The 27,264-nt window shown below is 37.6% G+C and overlaps 1 long non-coding RNA gene and 1 pseudogene across 1 annotated transcript in view; one reads left to right on the top strand and one right to left on the bottom strand.

Moving 5' to 3' along the window:
* The window catches only part of LOC100338848 (securin-like), a 137,307-nt pseudogene extending 126,073 nt beyond the window's left edge, over nucleotides 1–11,234 (top strand).
* A 2,183-nt stretch (nucleotides 11,235–13,417) lies between these two features.
* LOC149119733 (uncharacterized) overlaps nucleotides 13,418–27,264 on the bottom strand; it is a 40,838-nt gene continuing 26,991 nt past the window's right edge. The window contains exon 4 of the long non-coding RNA XR_016228551.1: nucleotides 13,418–13,590. This is a non-coding gene — a long non-coding RNA (uncharacterized LOC149119733). The remainder of the gene's footprint in view (nucleotides 13,591–27,264) is intronic.

Raw genomic sequence — 27,264 nt, 5'->3', positions numbered from 1 at the left:
ATTGTTTTTTGAAACTTAGCAATCAAAGAGAGAAGACATCCATTTTCTTCCATTTTCTATGCCCCATTCCACAAAGATCAGGAAATTATCAAGGTTTTTTGTTTGTTTTGATGATGCTAAAGATTTGCTATTTAGCGCATGCAGTTTTTCTGTGAAATGCATTAAGAACCTAGATACCCTAAGCTAAAATTTCTTTATTTTTTTTTTGACAGGCAGAGTGGACAGTGAGAGAGAGACAGAGAGAAAGGTCTTCCTTTTGCCGTTGGTTCACCCTCCAATGGCCGCCACGGCTGGCGCGCTGCGGCCGGCGCACCGCCTCATTTTTTGCAGAGATTTTACTTAATTTAAAACAATTTTAAATGATTTATTTTATCTATTTGAAAGGCATAGTGGCAGAGAAGGATAGCTAAGACCTGGAACCAACCTAAATGCCCATCAACGATAGACTGGATAAAGAAATTATGGGATATGTACTCTTTAGAATACTATACCGCAGTAAGAAACAACGAAATCCAGTCATTTGCAACAAAATGGAGGAATCTGGAACACATCATGCTGAGTGAAGTAAGCCAGTCCCAAAGGGACAAATACCATATGTTCTCCCTGATCGGTGACGACTGACTGAACACCAAGAGGGAAACCTGTTGGAGTGAGGTGGACACTATGGGAAATGGTGGCTTGATCAGCATAGCCCTGACTGTTAATGAACAACTAAATACATTATCCCTCTTAGTAGTTTTTTTATCTGTTCTACTTAATATGACTGGTTTAGATCTGTAATTGATGCACAGTTATTCTTAAGTGTTGAAAATTAACTGAAATGTGATCCCTGTTGAACATGGTGGTGGGAATGGGAGAGGGAAGAGATGTATAATTTGGGACATGCTCAGGCTGACTTGCCCCAAGTGGTGGAGTTGGAAGCATACCAGGGGATTCCAATTCAATCCCATCGAGGTGGCATGTACCAATGCCATCTCACTGTTCCAGGTGATCAGTTTCAGTTCACAGTTGGTCATGGTGAAGGGACTGGGAGTCAAAGGGAGCACATAGACAAGTCTAGTACCTGCTAACGCTAACTGATGGAGTAAATAAAGGGGAGAGTGATCCAACATGGGAAGTGAGATACTCAGCAGACTCATAGAATGGCAGATGTCCTAAATAGCACTCTGGCCTCAGAATCAGCCCTAAAGGCATTTGGAGCTGGCTGAAAAGCTCATGAGAGTATTTCAGGCATGGAAAGCCAAGACACTCTGGCAAAAGATCTCTGTGAGTGAGATCCCAGTGGAAAGAACAGGTCTTCAAAGAAGGAGGTGCCTTTCTCTGAAGGGAGGAGAGAACCTCCACTTTGACTATGACCTTGTCTAAACAAGATAAGAGTCGGAGAACTCAGAGGGCTTCCATAGCCTTGGAAACTCATGACTGGAGCATAGGGAGATTACTGATGCCATAGACAGGAGTGTCAATTGGTAAAGTCAACAACAGGAGTCACTGTGCACTTACTCCTCATGTAGGATCTCTGTCCTTAATGTGCTGTGCATTGAGATTTAATGCTATAACGAGTACTCAAACAATATATTTCACTTTGTGTTTCTATGGGGGTGCAAACTGTTGAAATCTTTACTTAATGCATACTAAACTGATCCTCTGTAAAAAAAAAAAAAAAAGAAAAAAAAAAAGAAATTATCAATTCCCAACTTGACTCTCACTGGGATTAAACATGACAATAGGTCTGCTCTGATTTCATCATCATTTAAAAAAAATCATCTATTATTTTTCACTTTATGTTTCTGTGTGGGAGCAAACTGTTGAAATCCATACTTAATGTATACTAAGCTGATCTTCTGTATATTAAGATAATCGAAAATGAATCTTGATGTGAATGGAAGGGGGGAGGGAGTGGGAAAGGGGAGGGTTGTGGGTGGGAGGGACGGTATGGGGGGGAAGCTATTGTAATCCATAAGTCGTACTTTGGAAAATTATATACATTAAATAAAAGTTTAAAAAAAAAAGACACAGAAAGATCTTCCATCTGCTAGTTCACTCCCCAAATACAGGCAACAGTCAGGGCTGAGCAGAGCCAAAACCAGAAGCCAACAGTCAGCAACTGCATTCGGGTCCCTCATGTGGGTGGCAGGAACCAAAGTACTTCAGCTATCATATGACTGCTGCATCCCAGATGCATTACTAGGAATCTGGATCAGAAGAGTAGAGGAGTGGAAACTTAAGCTTGCCACTCTGATGTGGGAGGCAGGCATTCCCCAAGGGATAGCTTAACCTACTGCAGCACAACCCTGAGAATTTTAAAATTTATTTACTTAAATATATTTGAAAGCCAGAGACAGAAATGGAGATAAAGACAGAGAGGCAGACAGATGGACAGAAAGAGTTCTCTCATTCACTGGTTCACTCCTCAAATGTTTGAAGCAGTGGAGGCTGGGCCAGGCCAAAGCCAGGAGTCTGGAACTCAATCCTGGACTCCCACGTGGGTAGCAGGGACTCAAGTACTTGAGTCATCATCTGCTGCCTCCCGGAGTGTACATCATCAGGAAGCTGGAATCAGAAAAAGAGCTGGGACTCAAACCCAAGCACTCTGGGGAAGCAAGCATCACAAGCACCCGTTTTAACTGCTATGCAAAACATCTACTCTGTCGCTGAGATTTTATTCATACCATCTTCTTAAGCATCTGAATATCCTGTGAACATTTAATTTTTGAAAACCCACTTTTTTCTCATATAAAGCTCCATTTTTCCATCTCCTCTAAAATGAAGTTTTTATGGATGAATTGCAATTGTATTAAATATAGCACCACGAAAAGTCCATCATTTGCACTGCTCTTTAATACTTCATCAATTAGCAGGTATTTTTAAGATTGGTTACTTATTTATTATTCAGTATGTCTCCTATTTCCTTTTACACTAATGAGCTGAGATATTACCGTGTAGGTTTTTCATTTACTGGTTGATTTTGAACAGAATGCAAGAAAGAGGGGAAAAAAAGAAAAGTCAGAGCAGGAGTTTTTAACAAGCTCTTCTTTCTCCTCATAAAAATGATTAAACTGCTGATGTTGTAATAAAAGGACAGAAAATGTCTCCAGGAAACCCAGTTAGCAGTTTAGCAAGCTCATTGCTTATTTTTCATGAGAATGTTCTGAAACTTCCTTTTCCAGCACATGAAAGAAGCCCTTTGGCCTTCCTTTCTTTGATCAGGTATAGGAGTTTTATAACTCTAAAGCAACCACACTTCAACTTCTTTCTACCAGGCTTACCCCTTCTTTCCTGGCCTATTTTCTGCACTTTTATAGGTCAATACTTAACCTATCAACTAGAATTATTTCAACTCTAAAGAGAAGGCTGGGTTTTTTAGTGCTTCTCCTTAAACCTTTCTCTCTCACCATACATTTGGAGAGACCAGCTATAACATTCTCAGTTGTGGATTAATCATGAAAGTATTTTCTGTTGGATTATTGGGTGATTAACTATTCTATGTAAAGGAACAAAGGAATTACATTTTATTTCTTTTACTATTGTTATGGTATATTTATAAGGTTTGATTAAAATACCTCTTTAAAAATCAGCTAATTTATGTGTATGTGTCTAAAATGTTATACCTGAAAAAGTTTATGTTGTGTTACTTGGTGTAGCAAGAATTAAAGGGTCTGATTTTGTAGCTGATAAACAAATACCAAGGAACATTTCTAAATGACAAAAGTATGAGCATAGGCTGATGGAAAAATATGATGCCCAAGAATAATCACATTAAAGGATAATTTACAACAGATCAGTCAGGAAAGTATCAATACTATTCTATTATTCCCAGATATTGTACTAAATAATCCAACAACATGAGTATTGTGTCAATAATCTGTTTACTTGTCTTCTTCACTCACTGGCCAAAAAGTTCCATGAGGAAAAGCATTTGATCTGTATGTGTCTAAATGCATATGTATGTCATAGTAAAGTTTCTACATACATTAATTACATGAAAAAATATAAAACTCAATAATACATAATTAACAATCTTACAAATAATTCCTGAATGAAGTATTAAACAGCAATACAAACAATGAAACTTTCAAGGTGCTATTATTTAGTATAATTAACACTATCTCTTTTTATAAGTCAGGCCTTATAAGTGTAATTTTATGAAATTACAATAAGTATATTAAAAGTAGACGAATTAAAGATCCAGAACAAGAGACAAGATGATTGCAGGAAGCCACCAGAAAGAAAGGTATTGAACAAACACAAAAATGCTTTTGATCTTGATACAGTAATTGGTACCAAAATAAGCCTTCCCTGTGTAAGACTGGACAAAATAAATAAAGCAATAATTTTTAGACTTTGGATAACAGACAGCTCTATGATTGAGGACAAATACTCAAGAACAGTACAGAGGACTTGAATCAAAGCAAAGAATAGAAGTCTCATTGGGGTCATTGTGGTGTAGCAGGTAAAGTTGCTGCCTCTGATGCCTACATCCCACATTGTTCCTGGTTTCTGGCCCAGATGCTCCACTCTCAATCTAGCTCCCTGCTATTGGCTTAAGAAAGCAGTGGAGGATGGCCTCTGCCTCCCATGTTGGAGACCAAGATGAAGCTCCTGGCTTTCGCCTGGCTCAGCCCTGGCCCTTAACGGCCATCTGCAGAGTGAATAAGTGGATAGAAGATCTCTCTCTCTCTCTCTCTCTCTCTCTCTATATATATATATATATATACACATACATATATACATATATATGTAACTTTGCCTTTCAAATAAATAAATAAATAAATCTTTTTTAAGAAGTCCCATTGAACTGATAAGGCAAAAATGAGAGTTTAGGGAGCTTGAAATGCCTGGAATGTGCAGGCTTGTGTATTGCAAGTAAAGAAGCTGCACAGAGGTAGGACACCCTGGGTTCTGAAGACAGTTACTGCAATATTTCTTTTTATTTTTAAAAATGATTTATATTGGGGCCGGCGTTGTGGTAGTGGGTAAAGCCGCTGCCTGCAGTGCTGGCATCCCATATGGGGTTCAGTTCAAATCCCAGCTGCTCTACTGATCCAGCTCTCTGCTGTGGCCTGGGAAGGCAGTAGAATATGGGCAGGTCCTTGGGCCCCTGCATCCACATGGGAGACCCAGAAGAAGCTCTTGGCTCCTGGCTTCGGATCGGCACAGCTCCGGCTGTTGCAACCATCTGGGGAGTTAGCCAGCGGATGGAAGACCTCTCTCTCCCTGCATCTCCTTCTCTCTCTGTGTAACTCTTTCAGATAAATAAATAAATCTTTAAAATGATTTATATATGTATTTGGAACTCAAATTTACATAGAAAGGGAAAGAATTAGAGAGAGTGAAAGAGCGGGAGAGAGAGAGATCTTCCATCCAATGATTCACTTCTCCAGATGGCCAGGACTGAGCCAGGCCAATGCCAGGAGTCAGGAAGTTCATCAGAGTCTACCATGTAGTTGGCAGGAGCCCAAACACTTGAGCCATCCTCTGCTGCTTTCTCAGGCATTAGCAGGGAGTTGGATCATAAGTGGAGCAGCTAGGACAAGAATTGGTACATATATGGGATGCTGGCATCGCAGGGGGTGGTTTTCCTGCTTTGACAAAAGAGCTGCCCCACTACATGGTTTCTTTTTTTTTTTTTTTTTTTTTTTTTTTGACAGGCAGAGTGGACAGTGAGAGAGAGAGACAGAGAGAAAGGTCTTCCTTTTGCCGTTGGTTCACCCTCCAATGGCCGCCGCGGATCCGATGGCAGGAGCCAGGAGCCAGGTGCTTTTCCTGGTCTCCCATGGGGTGCAGGGCCCAAGCACCTGGGCCATCCTCCACTGCACTCCCTGGCCACAGCAGAGGGCTGGCCTGGAAGAGGGGCAACCGGGACAGAATCCGGCGCCCCGACTGGGACTAGAACCCGGTGTGCCGGCGCCGCTAGGCGGAGGATTAGCCTAGTGAGCCGCGGCGCCGGCCCCCACTACATGGTTTCTTGACTGACCTCTGCAAGTGTAGATGAGGGCCATGCTGCTTCCTAGACAGTAGCTGCTATGAGGTTGAAAATGGATACTAGAGATACTAGAGGTCACTCAGCTCTGGAAAACATTGAAAGGCAGAATTACCAAAGTATAAAGCCCTCATCATCACGTCAATAATATCCTGAGCACTGAGCAGAGAAACCATAAAGGCTATATTTTAAGATTAAGAACTATACTGTAAGGGTTGGTGTTATGGTCCAGCTGGTTCATCCACTGCTTGGGACACCCACATCACATATCTGAGTGCTGGTTTGATTGAGACCAAACTCTTCCATTTACCACCCACCTTCATAACCAATGCAACTGGGAAAGTATCCAATGATGGCTCAAATACTTGCATCCCTGCCACTCATGTGGGAGACTCCCATGGAGTTCCTGGTTCCTGGCTTTGGCCTGATCCAGCCCTGGCTGCTGTAGCTATTTGGAAAATGAACTGGCAAATGGAAGATGTCTCCCTCCTTTCTCTCTCTCTCTCTCTCTCTCTCTCTCTACTTCTACAATCTCCTTCCCCTCTGTCACTCTGCCTTTCAAATTAATTCATGGGGCTGGTGCTGTGGCACAGAGGGCTAATGCCCTGGCCTGACGCGCCAGAATCCCACATGGGCACCGGCTCAAGACCCGGCTGCTCCACTTCCAATCCAGCTCTCTGCTATGGACTGGGAAAGCAGTAGAATATGGCCCAAGTCCTTGGGCCACTGCACCCATGTGGGAGACCCTGAAGAAGCTCCTGGCTCCTGGCTTTGGATCAGCGCAGCACCAGCTGTTGCAGCCAATTAGGGAGTGAACCAGTGAATGGAAGACCTCTCTCTTTCTCTCTCTGCCTCTCCTCTCTCTGTGTAACTCTTTCAAATAAATAAATAAATATTTTTTTAAAAAAATTAGTTCATTAATTAATTCTGGATTTACTCTAACAGACGAAAACCAAACCCTGACAAAATTTTCTGAGAATATGATGTTTGGAAGCTGAGTTACACCAAGTAGAAGAAGCTTGGGAAATAATATGCAATTTTCATAGAATCTTACCTACTAAAATATAATCCTAAAATGTTACAATTTAAGACAATTTGCCAGTTATTGGAAATAAAACCTTTCCATATAAAGATGACTGAATCTAAAATGTTTTAAATGTGTCATAAATAGAATCAGCTACCAATTAAAAATAGTAGGAATGCAAAGAAATAGGAAAATGCAACACATAATCAAAGGGAGAAAAGTCTGGAGAAATTGACCCATTGATGATACAGACTTTGTATTTAGCACATAAATGTTATCTAGCAGCTATCAGAAAAACCTTGGAACAACTAAAGAAAATTTGTTAAAATGATTAAAGGAATGGTGTAGACATTTGGCATGTTGGTTAAGATGCTGCTTGGTACCCCTGAATCCCATACTGGGTGCTTTGGTTGGAGTCCCAGCTCTGCTCCAGAATCCAGCTTCTTGCTAATGCACATCCTGGGAAGCAGCAGTGATGGTTGCTTGGTCCATCCCTGCCTGTTGTGGGCATTTGGAAAGTGGTCTAGGCGATAGGAGATCTCTGTCTCTCTATCTCTTTCTTTGTCTCTCTGCCTTTTAAGTAAATAAAAAAATAAGCATTTAAAGCAAAACATGATATTAGTGAGTGAAAAGATAAAGAATCTTAGCACAGAAAGTGAAAATATAAAAACTCAATTTCTAGAAATAAAAAGTGCAATAATTAAAATAAATAATTTCTATGTGAGCTTAACATCAGATTGTGGATTGAAGATCGCAGAATAATGACACAGTGATTTGAACACAGAAAACAATATTATCCAATCTAAACATGGAGAAAAAGAGATTGACAAATACAAGCAGAACCTCAGAGACCTGAAAGATAAATCACTATTGTAACTGTAGATTCAGAAATAGGTGAAGCTCTATGGAAGTCAGTCTGGAGATTCCTCAGAAACCTGAAGATAACCCTACCGTTTGACCCAGCCATCCCACTCCTTGGAATTTACCCAAAGGAATTTAAATTGGCAAACAAAAAAGAGGTCTGCACCCTAATGTTTATTGCAGCTCAATTCACAATAGCTAAGACCTGGAACCGACCTAAATGCCCATCAACGATAGACTGGATAAAGAAATTATGGGATATGTACTCTTTAGAATACTATACCGCAGTAAGAAACAACGAAATCCAGTCATTTGCAACAAAATGGAGGAATCTGGAACACATCATGCTGAGTGAAGTAAGCCAGTCCCAAAGGGACAAATACCATATGTTCTCCCTGATCGGTGACAACTGACTGAACACCAAAAAGGAAACCTCCTGAAGTGAAATGGACACTATGGGAAACGGTGACTTGATCAGCATAGCCCTGACTGTTAATGAACAACTTAATACATTATCCCTCTTAGTAGTTTTTTTTGTCTGTTCTACTTAATATGACTGGTTTAATTCTGTAATTAATACACAGTTATTCTTAAGTGTTAAAAATTAACTGAAATGTGATCCCTGTTAAACATAAGAGTGGGAATAAGAGAGGGAAGAGATGTATAATTTGGGACATGCTCAAGATGACTTGCCCCAAATGATAGAGTTAAAAACATACCAGGGGATTCCAGTTCAATCCCATCAAGGTGGCATGTACCAATGCCATCTCACTATTCCAAGTGATCAATTTCAGTTCACAATTGATCATAATGAAAGGACTAAGAGTCAAAGGGAGCACATAAACAAGTCTAGTACCTGCTAACACTAACCGATGGAATAAATAAAGGGGAGAGTGATCCAACATGGGAAGTGAGACACTCAGCAGACTCATAGAATGGCAGATGTCCTAAATAGCACTCTGGCCTCAGAATCAGCCCTAAAGGCATTCCAATCTGGCTGAAAAGCCCATGAGAGTATTTCAGGCATGGAAAGCCAAGACACTCTGGCAAAAGATCTCTGTGAGTGAGATCCCAGTGGAAAGAACAGGTCTTCAAAGAAGGAGGTGCCTTTCTCTGAAGGGAGGAGAGAACCTCCACTTTGACTATGACCTTGTCTAAACAAGATAAGAATCAGAGAACTCAGAGGGCTTCCATAGCCTTGGAAACTCATGACTGGAGCATAGGGAGACTACTGATGCCATAGACAGGAGTGTCAATTGGTAAAGTCAACAACAGGAGTCACTGTGCACTTACTCCTCATGTAGGATCTCTGTCCTTAATGTGCTGTGTATTGAGATTTAATGCTATAACGAGTACTCAAACAATATATTTCACTTTGTGTTTCTATGGGGGTGCAAACTGTTGAAATCTTTACTTAATGTATACTAAACTGATCCTCTGTAAAAAAAAAAAAAAAGAAATTATCAACTCCCAACTTGACTCTCACTGGGATTAAACATGACAATAGGTCTGATCTGATTTCATTATCATTTAAAAAATCATCTATTATTTTTCACTTTATGTTTCTGTGTGGGAGCAAACTGTTGAAATCCTTACTTAATGTATACTAAGCTGATCTTCTGTATATTAAGATAATCGAAAATGAATCTTGATGTGAATGGAAGGGGAGAGGGAGTGGGAAAGGGGAGGGTTGTGGGTGGGAGGGACGGTATGTGGGGGAAGCCATTGTAATCCATAAATCGTACTTTGGAAATTTATATTCATTAAATAAAAGTAAAAAAAAAAGAAATAGGTGAGGCTAGTAACAAAGAAAAAATGTGTAACTAATGTTCAGGGACAGATGTTTAGCACATCCATTTGCAACATCAGAGTGCTGAGGTTCCAGCTCCTGACTCTAACTTCCCACCCTTGTAGACCCTAAGAAGCAGTGGTGATACTCAAGTAATTGGGTTCCTGCCATCCTCATGGGAGGCCTGGATCACATTCCCAGATTCTGGTCCTGGCCCTGGGTTGGTCTCTGCTGTTGCAGGCTTTTGGGGGGAGGGAACCAGATAATGGAACAGTTTCTCTCTCTCCCTCTCTCACACACACATACATGCACACACGTGCACATAAAAAAATTAAAATGAAGGAAAGTAATGGTCAAAATTTCCCCAAATATAACATATTGGATGTATCCGGGTTCTCAATACCTCCCAAACAATCAAAATAGATCACATTATAATCAAATTACTGAACCAAAATAAAGATAAAATCTCCAAGGCAGCCATAGTATAAAACACAATTACACAGAAGTAGCCATCATTAGAATTGATGATGGCTTCCCATTAAAAACTAGCTTGGCCAGCAGACTGTGAAGTATCATATTTAAAGTACTTGAAAGAAAAAATAAAATGTTTCCACCTGGCTATTTCCAACAAAATAGTCTTCAACAATGAAGATAAAATACTCATATACTTTACAATACATAAAACTGGTATAATTTGTAATCAGACTTGTAATAAAACAAATGTTGGGGGCAGGAATTTGACCTGGTAGTTAAATAATTGATTATGATGCCCATGTCCCATATTAGAGTGTTCAACTTAGTCTCCCAGTTTCTAGCTAGTGCACATCCTGAGAGGCAAGTAATTGAGTCCCTGCCACCCACCAGGGAGACTAGATTGAGTTCCCAGCTCTTAGCTCTGGCCCTGGCCCAGTTCCTGACTGACTGTCCTGGCCAAGGCTGTTGAAGGCATTTAGGGAGTGAATGAGCACGTAAGAGCTCTGTCTCTTTCTGTCTTTCTGTCTCTGCCTCTTAAAAAAAATCCTAGAGGACTCTCACCTGGCTAATGGGAAACTGTATCAGACGGGCTGAAGCTGGGGTCTGGGCCGTCAGTGAAAGCCTTAGATGGGAGATCTGTGGTTTCAAAGCCACTTGTTGGCAATCGGTTTGAGGCTCCACTAGCCTTACACAAAGCTGCCAGAAAGGCTTTGAGAACTGTCAATAGAGCTACAGAAAAGTCCAGGAAGATGAATGGACCCGTCAAACAAAAATAGTCAAGCTTTGCCAAAAAGATGACCAAGAAGAATGTTAAAGCAAAAACCTCTGTTCCTGTCTCAGATGACACCTATTCAGAAGTAGAAAAAATCTTTTAATTCAATCCTCTAGATTTGCAGAGTTTTGACCTGCATGAAGAGCACCAGGTAGCACAACTCCCCTTGAATGTAGTGCTCTCATGATCCTTGATAAGGAGAGAGAACTCAAAAAGCTGTTACAGCTGGGACCCTCTTTGCCTATAAAAATGTCTTCTCTTCCATGGGAATCTGATCGGTGTCATCTCCTTTAAGCATTCTTTCAGCCCTGTGTATTATGACATGGATATTTAAATACCTTACTGCTAGGTAGTTTCTGTGATTTGTATTAATAAAGCCTTTCTTTAATGGATATTTTTAAAAAGCAAGAAAGAAAACTCAAGGAAACCTACTTTTTACTCATTAAACCTGTTACAATGGGACAGATTGACAACATCAAATATTGTCAAGTGTGTGGAGCAACTAGATCACATATGCATGCTACTTAGAGTGTAAAATGATGCAACAATCATAGAAAACGGTTTGGCAGATGCATGTGAATTTAAATATACACTTATCTAATGACTTAGCTACTTCACTCCTGGATATTAATCCAAAAGAAATAAAACATATGCCCATACAAAGATTTTTACATAAATGTTCATGACAGCTTTGTTCATAATAGAACAAAAACTTGGAAACAACCCAAATGTCCATCAGTGAGTGAATGAATAAATTAATTGCAGAGTCTTACAATGAAATAGTACTCAGTGGTAAGAAGCAACATAAATAAACCTCAAAGTCCTTATCTTAAGTGAAAGAAACAAGATAGAATAGTGCATACTGGATGACTCTATTTTTAGCTCATATTAAACTAGCAATTCTATCATTGATAGAAATCAGCAGTTGTATAAGATGATAGGGTGCAGGCACTGATTGCAAAGTGTATGAGGGGACATTCTGGGTAATGAAAATGTTCTATATTGAGATTTCTGTACTGTTACATAGGATATACATTTGGCTGAATTTCTTAAACCATGCAGATATAATTATGTAAAAAGTATACATCAATAACTTTAACATCAAAAGTTTCTGAGCAACTGGTATGTTACTGTACAGGAAGAAAAGAAATAGATAAAAAGGAAAAGACCCTTGGTAAATACTGCTATGGTTTTTCTTCTCTGTTCCTTTAAGGTCACAGAGAGGAATAGAAAAGAAATTTAGAGATGTAGGCCAGGGAGGGAAAGACAAAAAGACTCATTTTGATAAGGAGCCTTTGAAAGTGTTCATGGGGCTTGCGGGGGGGCATAGCGGGAAAGCCGCCACCTGCAGTGCCAGCATCCCATATGGGTGCTGGTTCAAGTCCTGGCTGCTCCACTTCCGATCCAGCTCCCTGCTATGGCCTGGTAAAGCAGTAGAAGATGGCCCAAGTTCTTGGGCCCCTGCACCCACATGGAGACTTAGAAGAAGCTCCTGGCTCCTGGCTCCTGGCTCCAGATAGGGCACTATTCCTTCTGTTGCAGCCAATTGGAGAGTGAACCAGTGGATGGAAGATCTCTCTCTCTCTCTCTCTCTCTCTCTCTCTCTCTGCCTCTCCTTCTCCTGCTGTGTAACTCTGATTTTCAAATAAATAAATAAATCTTAAAAAAAGAACTGTATGGACGATTAAAAAAAAACAAGAAAGTCTTCATATATAGATAGGAGAAGAAGCTGTCTCACAATATATGGGCAAACAATCCAAGGATGACATGCAATTATAAGCAAGAAGCTGAATTATCTTCCCATGTAAGCACAAAATGGCAGAGTAAAAACATGGAGTAATTTAAGAATTCCTGGAAATATGTATACAGAGACTATAGCTGCAGTGACAGAGGATAAAAAGAGAAAGCTGTAAGAGAGGCTAAGAGATGAAGGACTGAATACCTCTGGGAAAGATTCCCTTTCTGTTTTACAGTTTTAAACTTATTTTCACATAATTTTGCCTTTGGCATTACAGTGCTGCACTCTGCCAATGCGGTATCCTGAGGAAGCTCTCAGGTCGCAATTTCTGATCCAAGAAAATACTGCCTTTGGCCTTCCTGAGCCATTCAGCTTCCAAGTTCTTTCTCCTTTCCCCATATACTTCCTGGCATGTACTCATCTCTGTGTCTCCAAATGTGTTTCTATCCACAGTCCACAAATGGCTTTCCCTCCTTCCATCCACTTTAACACTGCTTGTGTCCCAGCCCTCTTACTCAAGCTATAACAACTGCCTCACAACTGAATCCATTCTTTAACTCCACCCACCTTTTTTTTACATACCTCCCACATGCCTGCCATGAGGCTCAGCTTCATAGCCATGTAATCAGTGTAGTTGCAGAAGACTCTATGCTCAGAAAATCCCTGAACTGAGGGTTTAATTCTCTGAAGTTACAGTTTAACATTTTGAAAAGTATTTTCTCTTGAAAATTGTACTTTCTTTACAAAAAAGATTTATTTATTGGAAAATCAGAGTTACACCTTGGAGAGAGAGGGAGAAAGAGAGAGAGAAAGAGAGATATCTTCCATCTGTTGGCTCACTCTGCAGAAAGCTGCAATGGCCAGTGCTGGGGCAGGCCGAAATCAGGAGCCAGGAACTTCATTCCAGTGGGTGGCAGGGGCCCGAGTACTTGGGCCATCTTCTATTGCTTTCCTAGGGCATAGAAGAGAGCTGGATTAGACGTGCAGCATCCAGAACACAAACCAGCGCCCATATGGGATGCAGGCATCACTTGTGGTGGCTTTATCTACTATGCCACAACGCTGGCCCTGAAAAGTGTACTTTTAAGCTTGATTAAGTTATGAGTGACACTGGTGCACACTCTGGATGTTTGGATTCTTGGCTCATCTGCAGGCTTACTTTCTGACATATTTCCTAGGACATTTTCTCACCATGTTCTCTCCTACCCTCTGCCACCTTATGCCCTTCCTGGTATCCATTTCTGCTCTGGTGCTACTCTCCTCTGCTTCCAGCAGGAGCATAGGTAAAAGTATAAGGAGTGTTGAAGTTGGGCATACATGCCCATATCTCAGGGTGAGTCATGGTGGCAGCCATTCCCATCCCATGCTGACAGCATCCCAATGCCCAGTGGGTGGCCAGTCTCAGTCTGCAGCTTGCTGGAGATAAATCTCTTGCCCAACCACCTCCAATACAAATAGCAAACACATTGCAATACTTAGGTTTAAATGCCTTTTGGAGTCACTTGTAATCCTTTTTTCTTCCAGAGTGTAGTGCATAGATTCAGTAGCTAATGAGAGGAGCAACCTGGCAGTAGTCAGGCTTGAAGGAGTACATGGATATGCCTCATGTACAAACCCTGTCAGCCAGCTCCAAGTTTGAGGAGTATTTTCTATTTCTCTTTTCGATCTTTCCAAGTCTGGCTTGTGTTTCTCCCTTCTGTTCAACTCCAGGCACCCTTCAGGGATAGGCCACAAAGCATTAATTGTATACTTTTAGAGATTTTGCATACAAGTTAAAAGATGTGAAATATTCTTTGAATACTGGGCTGGCGTTAACCAAATGAAGATGAGTGATAATATTAATGGTAGTAATTTAAAAATTTTTACTTTTTCTTAGATTGACATTAAACAGAAAATATAAAACCACGTGACATTGTGAGAGAAAGACTACAAAAGGAAGAAAAAAGCCTCACACACCTTCAATTACGTGTTTTCTTTAATTTGAATAAGGGGACACACACAATACATAGTTAGCCATCTGTCATACTTGTATACCAAATACAGAAATAGATTTCTGAAATACAGAAAAAATATATTTCTCCTAATCAAGCACCTTCTACAACTCTCTATTACTTATGGGATAAGGTAAATAATAATCCTTAAATTGATTTTTAACTTCCCACATTATTACGGTGTTCAACAAAAGCATAGTTTATGTACAATTACCTGAATCCACATTGTATTTTGCTGTCTGCATTTTTCTCATGCCCATTTTCTTCTTATTTCTAACTATTAAGATTCCAGTTATCCATCAAAGTTCTGCAAATTTAGCTTTTCTCATCATCTATATATCAAAGTGATCTCTTTGTCTTTTGTATATTCACAAACACTCTATGATTAGACAGTTCAAGTAGAAAGGGCCTCAAAAATTGTCTGATCCAGTGAGATTGTCTATATTTTCGGTGCTCAGAATATTTTTGTGAATTGGTTTTTCTCATCAAATTGTACAAAGTTTTTATTTGTATATTCATTCATCTATTTATTTCAAAGACAGAGAAACCTCTTATCCACTGATTCATTCCCTGAAGGCCCACAACAGCAGGGGCTGGGCCAGGCCAAAGCCAGGAGATGGGAACTCAATTTGGGCTTCCATGTGTATGGCAGGGACCTGACTACTTGAACCATTCCCTGCTGCTTCCCAGGGTACACATTCACAGGAACCATGACTGACAGCAAAACTGGGACTGGAATCCAACACTTCATTATGTCCCAAGCAACATCTTTTTTTTTTTTTTTTTTTTTTTTTTTTTTTTTGACAGGCAGAGTTAGACAGTGAGAGAGAGTGACAGAGAGAAAGGTCTTCCTTCCATTGGTTCACCCTCTAAATGGCCACTATGGCCAGCACACAGCGCGGATCTGAAGCCAGGAGCCAGGTGCTTCCTCCTGGTCTCCCATGCGGGTGCAGGGCCCAAGCACTTGGGCCATCCTCCACTGCCCTCCCTGGCCACAGCAGAGAGCTGGACTGGAAGAGGAACACCGAGATGGAACCCAGCGCCCCAACCGGGACTAGAACCCGGGGTGCCGGCGCCACAGGCAGAGCATTAGCCCCAAGCAACATCTTAACTAACACCTGGACCTCTTTGGCCATTTTTTTAGCCAAATGTTTTGATATTTAACAGCAACTATTTTGTTTATCAGAATTCATAACTCTGGCCATCCAAAATTTCGTATTTTAACCAGTTAATAAAAATGAAGGAAGACAAAATTCTAGTGAATATTCTTTTAATGGCTGATTTGGACAATATATAATCACTATCCAAAGCTATCATTGCCTTTTATCTGTAAACTTTTCTGTCAGAATAATTTTATATGTACAAAACAAAAATTGTGAAGTAGTACAAAGAGTTCCTGTATACCCTACACAAGATTATGGTTTTAGTAACATTCCATATTAATATGATATATTTGCCACAATTAATGAATCACACTCAGCTTCCCACATTTTTTTTTTTTTTTGGACAGGCAGAGTGGACAGTGAGAGAGAGAGACAGAGAGAAAGGTCTTCCTTTGCCGTTGGTTCACCCTCCAATGGCCGCCGCGGCCAGTACGCTGTGGCCTGTGCACCGCGCTGATCCGATGGCAGGAGCCAGGATCCAGGTGCTTCTCCTGGTCTCCCATGGGGGTGCAGGGCCCAAGCACTTGGGCCATCCTCCACTGCACTCCCTGGCCACAGCAGAAAGCTGGCCTTGAAGAGGAGCAACCGGGACAGAATCCGGTGCCCCGACCGGGACTAGAACCCGGTGTGCCGGCGCCGCAAGGCAGAGGATTATCCTAGTGAGCCGCGGCGCCGGCCCCCACATTTTTTTAATCCAAACTCCCTCCATCCTCTCTCCCCACTCCTCCCAGCCTATAGTAATCACCATTTTTTTAGATTGATTTTTTTATTATTTTTAGCTCCAATATATACAGGAGAATAAGCAGTATTTGTCTTTCTGTGTCTGGCTTATTTCACTGAACATCTACCTAATAACAGATTTTTTTAAGTTAAAAATATTATATTCCATTTCTTTTCCTGGAGGGATAGAAGTAAGGCTATTGCCATTTTCATTTACTTTATCATGTGAAAATGATCTCTGCATAGATCAGATAATTTGTAGTTAATTCTATAATGGAAAAACCTATTGTAGTTTTTAAACATGCAATAATGTAAATTAAGCATTACATGATTTTTGGCACATTAATGAGTCATGAAAGAATTTTGGCTAGCCAGAATACTTAACCCTACATATGATATATAGGTAGAAATCATGAATGTCACCTGATTCATTATATACTTCGGAAATATATGTGATTATACACACTCAAGGATGTCTCCAGTATATTTTAATTTTTATGCTTTGATTTCTCCAATATTTATTAACTAAGATTATGAATTTAACAACGCCAATCCTTGTTAAATGTTGTTCCCTAAGACAATAACAGAACTTAATACCAACTCCTCAATTACTAGATTAAAGATAAAAGAAATTCATCATTGGTTAATCACTTCACCACTTCCATCAGAAGGCATGCAGTAATAAGAATGACACAATGGCTTATTTTTTGCTAGGACCTATCCAAAATAGTAATTCGTATACTACTGAAACATCTAATTACCTCCATTATTTGTGTGTACCCTTTTTTTTCTGGTGAAATTGTTATTATATTTAGCTTTGTCCACTGGTGCAAGAGACATATAATCTGAAAAAGAACTTTCTATACTTTCTATTACATGCACTTCATGTGCTCTTTGATCATGAAATTCTACTAAAATCCAAATGTTTGATTTATGTGTGTGTTTTATATCAATAAACATATACAGGTTCTATGTCCAAATTATTTGAGCATTCTTCACTACTTGTCCTCAATCAACTTAAGAAATAATTTTTCAGGTCTGTGTGTGTGTGTATGTGTGTGTGTGTGTTTCTTTCAAATAAAATGAAAATAAATGGACTAAACGATAAAAAAAGAAATAATCTTTCAACAAATGTATCCATTTAAATGTATTCTAAAGTTTATTATAAATTAGTGGTCAAAACATAAAAATTAAATAGTGAAATACCATTTTTTACTCATTTGATTGTGAAAAAAAGAATAACAATAACATCTTTTCTGGTGAAGATGCAAGGAAAAGAACAGTAATTTATTGCTGGTAAAATATAAATTATAATAGTCTTTCTGGAAACAATTGTAATCCCTATTAAAATTAAAAATGCACATTACTCTAACCTCTCTCCTTCCAGAACTTTATCTTAGAGAAACAAAATCATCAAATTTGTATAAATTTATTTACTATAGCAAATTACATAATATCAGAAAAATTGGTGTGAGGTATTGTAAAAATTAAGCTTTTATCCAGTTAAGAGAAGGATTCTATTTCTATCCTTTTAATCTGCCCAAGCAACTTACTTGGCCAATGGATTTTAGCAAATATGATATAAACTGAAGACCACCATGTGAATGAACCTATCCAGAATGTTGCATGAGAGACACATGTACCTGTCAGCACTGTCACTACCAGCTGTCAGAGACATGAGTGAGTCTACCACAGACAGCCAATCTTGCTCAATTTGTCAGACACAAGAGTGAACACAAAAGAGATCAGCTGAGTTGACCCAGAAGAAAAAAGCTTCCCAAACTACTCATATAATCATGGAAATCAATAAATAATTTATATTTAATCCATTAAATTTAGGGGTGGCTAATTACACAGCAAAAGTTATCTGCTTATTTTAAGAAATCTAATATAACTGGAAACAATATGATTGCCCAACAACAGGGGAATATTTTAATAAATAGTGGCACAAGATGGATGATCATACAGCTATTAAGAAAAATAAGTTAGATACACATTTAGTGATCATCCCTTGTTTCTCCTCCCTAACAAGACTATAATTGTTTGGAGAACAGAAAGCTGATCTCTACCTTTGTTGATTTCTCGCACAGCACAGTTAGGGTGCAAGTATTTTTGATTTAATTGCTTCAGGAATCCATTTCCAAAAGTTAAACAGTCTTTATATAAAAGAAATATTTTACTGGTATATTGTTGAGAATGTTCCATATGGTGGAATTATCTCAGTATGCTTGCCTATTAAAGTTTCAAGAGTTTAATTGGCAAAGGTTCCTATGTAATGTACAATCACTTGATCCACCATGGTTGGTTTTATATTTTCAACATGGTCACAAAGGGCTCCTTCTTCAGAAGGACCTCGCACTTGAAGTTTAAGGCTCTGTGGTCACAATACTGAAATTTATAATTGTATTCTTTAAGAAATTGCATCTTTTAAGTGAAAGCAAATAGGACAATATAGCATGAGCCACGGGCATGAGGCATCAGCCCATGTATTGGTCCCACCATTCTATTCTTTCAGGATATGATCTCAGGCAGAGGTCAGAGTCCAGAGTAAGTTTGTAACCAGTACTAATTAAATTTTATTAGGAAAATACAAAAGGAAGAAGATATGTATTCCTTCAATGTAAAGAAAAGCCATGGACATTGTGCTAAATAATAGGGCTGCTTTTTTCTTGTGATTGAAGAAATGAAATTAGCAAAAATGGTACATTTGACAATAGAAAATATGAGGAAATGTTTCCTACATCTGACAGCAGCTCTTTCTGGCTGTTTGTCTATCTGTTTTCTCCAAAGTATCTGTTTTTGCCCTTGTTAATATCCTCTGTGCTCTTTGTGTTTATTAATTTTGCTTTTTTTTCTTTTATTAAATTTTCTCAGATTTATTTGATTTTATTTTGTTGTTATTTTTATTCGTTGGATCAAATACTTTGTCTACATACAACTGGGTGCCTTATTAGTAAAAGCAATTCTAAAAACTTCCTAGCCTTACAACTGTACTTAAGCATTTTTTGGGGAAAATGCGGAGAATTGAACAAATATAAATGAACTTCAATTTTTAAGCAGATTCGTGTCAAAGTACAAAAATCAAATATGAAACATTTCAATATGTTCTACTATGAACCCATGACTCTCTTTTTGGCTGGGTCTTATTACCTCTTTGGCTCTTGGGACTATATCCAATTCCTTGCTCAGTGTCAGAAGATAACCATTGTTAGGTGGTACAGAATGTGTTGTTGTTTGGAGCACAGACAACCCTGAAGAAGCAGTTTAGGCTCAATCTGATGCTGGAATAGGTCAATAGTTAAAAGCACACAATACAGGATAAGGTAGCCATGGTTTGATTCCAGTTTCTTCCTGATACAAGCTCAGCTATCTGGTGGCACTTAATATTTTTAATGATGTGTGATTAGCTTAAAATTTGCTGTATATGGGTGAAATGGTCATTTTTCTATTCAATTATTGTTTATAAGCCATTGTCTATATTCCCACTAAACTAAAATCTTTTTTCTTTTTTACTTTTTAAGCTTCTTATTTGGTGAAGCACTAAGCCTTTTTACTGTAATGTAAATTTAAAATATATTATCTCAAAAAGGAGAGAAAGAAAGAGAGAGAGAAAGAGAAAAGGAAGAAGGGTGAGAGGGACAGTGGGAAGCAAGAAGGGAATATCATTATATTAGAATCATATCTATGAAATATATTGAATCTATTAAAAAACAAAATTTTTAAAAAATGAAAAAAGCAATACTAAAAAACTCCCTTGTTTACAAAAAAAAGGGATAATAACAATACATTTCACTTACAGTTATTTTGAGTTTTAAATGAAATGAATTACTTTCTCTGAGAAGCCTTCTCTAACACAATTAGCTGTAACTCTACTATTTTCCCTTATTGCACACAATTATTTTATTTTAGAGCGCTTACCTCAATTTCTATACATGTATCCATTCACATATTTATAGATTAATTTGCTTAATATTTGCCTTTCATACTAGAGTATTAAATTCTTGAGTAGAGGGATCATATCTATTTTCTTCATTATTTTATACCTGCACTGAGCAATATATCTGCCACATTGTTGTTGTCTAATAAATGTTTGTAGAATGAACAAATAAAATGCTCAGCACAGTTCTGTGTTAGAAATAGTGAAATAGCTGAGTAAAGACTCAAAAATAAATGTAAAACAATGGTAATTTATTTTATGCCTTATTTGACATTAAATGGCTTTAATCTTCTCCCTCAGACAAATCTTGGTAAATGTAAGCTCTCTAAGTCTCAGTAGGGTTCAGTGTAAGGCTTGGTTTATTTCATTACTCATTCATTTGCTAAGAGCCTCCTTTGGTGTATCCCCTCTGCGTGACACTTTCCTACCACTGGGAGAACCAAGGGTTTCAGGTCTCTGGGGACAGTCTTCCTTATGGAGGATAGCTAGTCCTTGAAGAATATCACATAAGACCATTTTCCCTGGCTTCCTTGCTATTTTTTTTTTAACTGAAGGAGGATCTGCCCTAAAGTGCTTGTGACTGATTCACTTCTGAGTGATGTGTCAGTGCTATGTCTGACACCTTCCAATGGCTTCTCAGCTCATTTAGATCTGCTCTCATCACTTCTCAGACTTCATATTCTACTCTCTTATTTTTTCTCATAATCCACAATACTGTTTCTCCTTTCCTGATTTATGTTTTACCTTCAGCACTTATCGTTTTCTAAAATATAAATCATTTTACTGATTAGTCTTGTTTATTGTCTGTCTTCCCTCACTAAAATGCAAGCATTGTGACACCAGGAATGTCTCTCTTTTTGTCCACTATTGTATCCCTAGAACCTAGAACTTAATAAGCCTTTACTATATTTTGCTAAATAAAGTAATAGTATGTTCTTTTACATTTTAAAATTATAAATATAATATCTATATAAAAGCCTATAATTATATATATATATTAATTTTTTATTTATTAATTTTTTGACAGGCAGAGTTAGACAGTGAGAAAGAGAGACAAAGGTCTTCCTTTTCCATTGGTTCACCCCTCAAATGGCCGCTATGGCCGGCACGCTGCGACGATCTGGAGCCAGGAGCCAGGTGCTTCCTCCTGGTCTCCCAAGCGGGTGCAGGGCCCAAGCACTTGGGCCATCCTCCACTGCACTCCCTGGCCACAGCAGAGAGCTGGCCTGGAAGAGGAGCAACTGGGACAGAATCCGGCGCCCCAACAGGGACTAGAACTCTGAATTCCGGCGCTGCAGGTGGAGGATTATCCTAGTGAGCCGCGGCGCCGGCCAAATTATATATACTTTTTAATCACTCAACATATGAATGGATCATTGTATCCCATAGATATGTCAATTAGAAATAAAATGGAACTGTAAAAATAAATACTATTGATAAAATGAACAGAGAACATTTCCAATACTGTTAATTTGCCCAGTGCACCCCTCTTCCATGGCATCCAAATTTCATTTACCCAAGCAATTCACTTTTCTTAATTTTGTTCAAATCATTCCATTGCTTTTCTTACACACAATAATGTATCAGATAAATATGTTTCTCTAAAATATAGTATATAATTTGTGTATTTTTATCTAAAGTTATATAAATGAATATATTCTGACATGTCTTTTTACTCAATTTATTTCAAATTGCCATTCATGTTGTGGTGCGTAGTTGTAAGGCATTCATTCTCCCTGACATCACTCCAACAGTATTCTATTGTGTACATGAGCCATAACTTTGTTACCAGTTGGACTGTCAGTGAACTTTTGAAATGTTTTTTCTTGGAAATTTTAAGGAGGACAGCTATGAATGTCCTTTTCCATGTCTTCTGGTGAACACTTAAAAACTTATTTTAAAGTTGTTTTCCAGAAACATACACATGATCAATTAGTGGTAGAATACCAATTAGGATTCAAAGAAAATAAGCAGAAAATAGACCACAAAATATCAGAATGCATAAATGCAATAATAGAGAATATGGTTTTGAAACATACATGATACATTTCAACATTAGTTGAAATAAATGTAAATAAATATACACTGGTTCATGATGTACACTGTGGGTCGTGAGTATTCAAAAGCCAGTGCTTTGGGGCTATGCTTAGAATTAAGTTGCTAGGTTGTAATATATACACATGCTTAGCTTTACCAGGCTATGCCAAATTGTTTTCTGAAGTGGTTATACCTTTTATATTCTATCAGCAGTTTATGATGTTCCCTCGCTTCATCAACTTCCAAATATTTAGCATTTTCAGACGTATAACAATGTGACAGGTATAATAGAATGATACGTGATTTTGTTCCCTATTATTAATGAGCTTAAGCATGTTTTCATAAGTTGTTTCTCATTCATGTTTTCACAATTAGAAAACATCTACAGATTTCTTTTATTTATTTTGTAGTAAACTGTTTTATTAATTGGTTAATAGATGGTTATATATATCATGAAAATAAAATTTTGTGAGTGTGTTGGCTATATTTTTTCAATCTGTGGTTTTTCTTTCCAATATTTAAATGGCTTTTAAATAATCAGAATTTCCAATTCTAAATATAATTTATTATCTTTTGTGGTTTAAGATTTTTGTATCTTGTAGGTATCATTACCTACCATGAGGTCTACAAATTTTCTTCTACATTATATTCTGAGACTTTTATGTATTTTTATTATTTATTTTATTTATTTTTAAATTTATTTATATAATGGAAACAGATTCATTGTATTTCATATATATAGATTTAACATCCTATCTCCATCTCTCATTCCTACATTCCCTCTTCCTTTCTTTTTAAAAAAATGTTTTCCTTTCACATTTACCTTTTTTTACTTTAAGGATTTTGATTTTTTTTCAAACTCATGGTTTTGTTGTTGCTGTCCTTTTTTAAAAAATTTTTATTTAAGGTTTATAAATTTCAGATATTTCATATATACAGATTTCCAGTTGGAATTGATTTTGTGTGTGATATGAAACTTGGACACAATTTTATTGTCTCATATGGAAAAACCCATTGTTCCAAATTTTATTAAATATTTTGTACTTTACATACTAATCTACAATGTAATATATGCCATATATCAATTTTCCAATATATAGATATAGCTAGATATCTATTACACATCTATAATTAGGATTGCTTGAGGCTTCTATTCTGTTTCATATGTCTTTACACCTGTGTCACAACTGTCTGTAGAGCCTTGGCTTTACAAAAAATATCTTTATCAAATGGAGAACATATGTTTCTCTCATGCTCCAGCAGGAACTCTTATATATTGATACTGTCATTATTGTATCATTTGATGAAGGAACATAACAGTGTCAGAATTTGAAGTACTTACAAATGCTTCCAGTTCAGGATAGCAGGACATACATCTTTTTAAAGATTTTATTTATTTTATTTGAGAGGTAGAGCTACAGATAGTGAGAGAGAGAGACACAGAGATCTTCCCTCCATTGGTTCACTCCCCAAATGGCAGCAACTCTGGAGCTGCACCAATCTGAAGCCAGGAACCAGGTGCTTCTTTCTTGTCTCCCATGTGGGTGCAGGGGCCCAAACACTTGGGCCATCTTCCACTGCTTTCCCAGGGGAAAGCACCACGGGCCAGCCCCAGAACATACATTTTGAACCCCACTTTTCCCTGAGGCACCCTTTAACCCACTATCATAAAAATAACCAGAGGAAATCATTGATGGAAAATAGATTTCTAGAAATTTCTAGAAAATGTTCTAGAGTAGATGCAGGAGTAATGACTGATGAGTGGGATAGACGAGCTATAGTAAACAGCTGAGGAGAGAGTTAATTTCACTTGCAGAATCATTGAGAGACTGCTTTTTGTACAAAGGAACTGTTAAAGAGAAATGCAACCTCAACAAACTTAAGCTTATTAACTTTTTACCACCAACTACCAGAATTTCTCTCCCAGGGAAACAAACAAAAATGCAAACAAAATCATAAAATAATTTTCTAAAAAGTTTAATGGTGCATATTTGGGGATATTAAGGTAACTAGTATAATAGCACCTCCATGATTTTGCCTCCTGTTGGGTCACTTTATGAAACAGATTTCTCTCCTTTTTTATGTATAAAGTTAGATTTTTAAAATTTCTATTTCTTGCTTTCTTTTTTTATTTTATTTAAGGTAGTAAATTCAATGTATTTCATATCTACAGATTTAGGCATATAGTGATATTTCCCACCCTACCCTCTCTCTTGCCAATGCCCCCACCCTTCCTCCGATTTCTCTCCTTAAAGCAAAATTTGTGAATGAACAAGCTTCTTGAATATACAAATATTTTTTCTTGCTAACTGTTAAAATATGAAGGGCATATCCTAACTAGATATTTGAAGGCAGCAACATGAAAGAGCAGGTCCATATGAAGCAATGACAATCAGAAACTAAAAGGAACTCTCAGAAAATGCTAGAAGAAAATGTTATTGAGATTGTACACATTAGAAATGAATATGTCAGACAAATAAAAAACAGAGTGGTAATCCAAGAAATCAATTATCTGAATATTCAGAATTTTAAAATGATGATGGAAGGTTATTACAGAAAATTAAGAAAAACGCAGATGCTGAAAAACCCATTGATGTAACACTTTCAACATTCTAAGAGACAATAATTTTCATCCTAGAATTCTATACACAATTCACCAAACATGTTTGATCTCATCCCAAATATTCCCTTACTTTTTCTTAAGAAGTTACTCATTTGCATGATCCAATTATGTGTTTGTGTAATAGCATGTTGAAGGATGATGGCTAATCAATAGATGCATAGAAACACAGATTGCTGGTGAACAATCTAATACCAATTTTATTCCTCCTCTTTTGTAGTATAACATTTTTTCTTCCATCTCATTTTGCTAGTTTTGAGATCTCTTATGTTTGTGTTCTCATATTTTAATTTCCTAAGTCTGGATGAGTTAGTTGTTGCTGTTGCATCTGTTATTGTACATTATGGAGCATTGGCATACTCATGTCTTTTAGTTCCCAGGATCTCATTTTGGAAGGCAATTTGCCTTGAAGGAAGCATGTATTCTCTGATTCTCCATGCTATAATTTTGTAGGCTCATCTGATGTAAGAGAAGACAATGGCTTTCTAATAGTGCCTATAGTTTGATCCATAAATTCAAATTATGGATGCAATATTAACAAGTCTACCTGCCATTATAACAGGTATAAAAACATGCTCTCCAACACATTTGATATTTTTATCTACATTTGTCTGCCTTCCTTTTTTCCCCATTAGTTGGTTCTGACCTCAGATGTGGTAGAAAAGTATTATTTATTGCCCTCATCTGACTCCAAAATCTCTCCAAGTTATCATCATTTATAATTGGAGAACCACAATAATATGTTAAAAATAAAACTTATAAGCCCCATGCCAGTCTTGTTTCTTGCTAATCTTCCCACATTTTTACCTAACTCTACCTTTTAGTCAAATTGTAAATTTGCTACCATATGTTCTCCCTGATCAGTGGTAAACTAAAAGGTAATCTATAGAAGTGAAATTGACACTTTGGGATATGATGATTTTGAACACCCATTGTCTTGGTTCATTAGGAACAAGTTTTTTTTTCATACTATTTGTTGAAGTCTGTACTTAGTATAGGGTTAATTTTATGTGTATACAGTTAATTATAAAAAAAAGAATGTAAATAGGAGAGAGAGGAGGAATAAGGTTAGCAGTGCAGGCAGGAGGGAGGGTACGGTGGAAAGAATCACTATGTTCCTAAATTTGTATATTTCAAATGCATGAAGTTTGTATACATTAAGTAAAAGGTTTCTAGGTTACAAAAAAGAGAATAAACATATTTTTCCTAAAAAATGAGAAATTGCACTTCAAATATTATGCTGTATCTCAATGCTGAACTTTGCACATTATATTCCTTCTCTCTTGAGTACTCTTCTAACTTCTTCCTCACTTGTTTGAAAATATGTTCTTCAGAAAATTTTCCTATTCTCTCATAGAACCCTGTGTGTCCCCCCAAGAAAGTATTTTTCATATTGCAATGCAATTTGATATCTGCATCTGCTTTCTATTAGATAGTAAGCTATTTTAGGATGTGGAGAATGGTTTCCATATCTTGAAATATATCACATTATATACCACATTGTCTGAAATATGGCAAGTGCTCAAAAATATTTGTTAGCAAGATTAACCTTTTGCATACAGTTCAAGATGAGGAATTTAATTTGCCCTCAAATATAAATTGAATTTTAAATGGAAAAGCAGTGACATTTTCTTCAGTTGTCTCATATACACGTGACTATTGAAATAATCCAATATTTTTCTTCATCTGTTTCTATGCTTCCCACACATACATCCAGGGAGTAATAAGACAAACAAACTGATCTAAGACACAGAAAATCAGTCAATCTAAGGGGATTGATCTAAAAGGCTGCATGTCCTCATATGCAATTTATGGTTGGAAATGAAACTAGATCTGATCTCATTGGTCTGATTTCTGCAAACTGAGTACAGCATTCCTGAAATGTAATGTAGGGGTAAGGGAGCTTCTGGATATTAGTAACCATATGCCCTAACACAGAGCTCATGTGTTGAAAGAAGGACAAAGAGGAGGAAGTGGAGGAAGAGAAAGAAAAAGTAAAGGAATAGATAGTGTTTCTTCCATTTCAGGTTATAGGGTGACCATAGGTACTTCTTCTAATATATGAAGTTCATGTTTATGATCCTCATAACTTCCCTCCTATTCCTTAGTCTTGGATTCTAATACCTTCATACTGTCCTGGTTCTCCAACAGAGAAAAT

Source organism: Oryctolagus cuniculus, chromosome X, assembly GCF_051225735.1.
Source record: "Oryctolagus cuniculus isolate XC-2025 breed Fujian yellow rabbit chromosome X, ASM5122573v1, whole genome shotgun sequence".
NCBI classification, from domain to species: domain Eukaryota; kingdom Metazoa; phylum Chordata; class Mammalia; order Lagomorpha; family Leporidae; genus Oryctolagus; species Oryctolagus cuniculus.
Note: the sequence above shows the minus strand (reverse complement) of the source record. Positions and strands in the feature narration are given on the sequence as shown.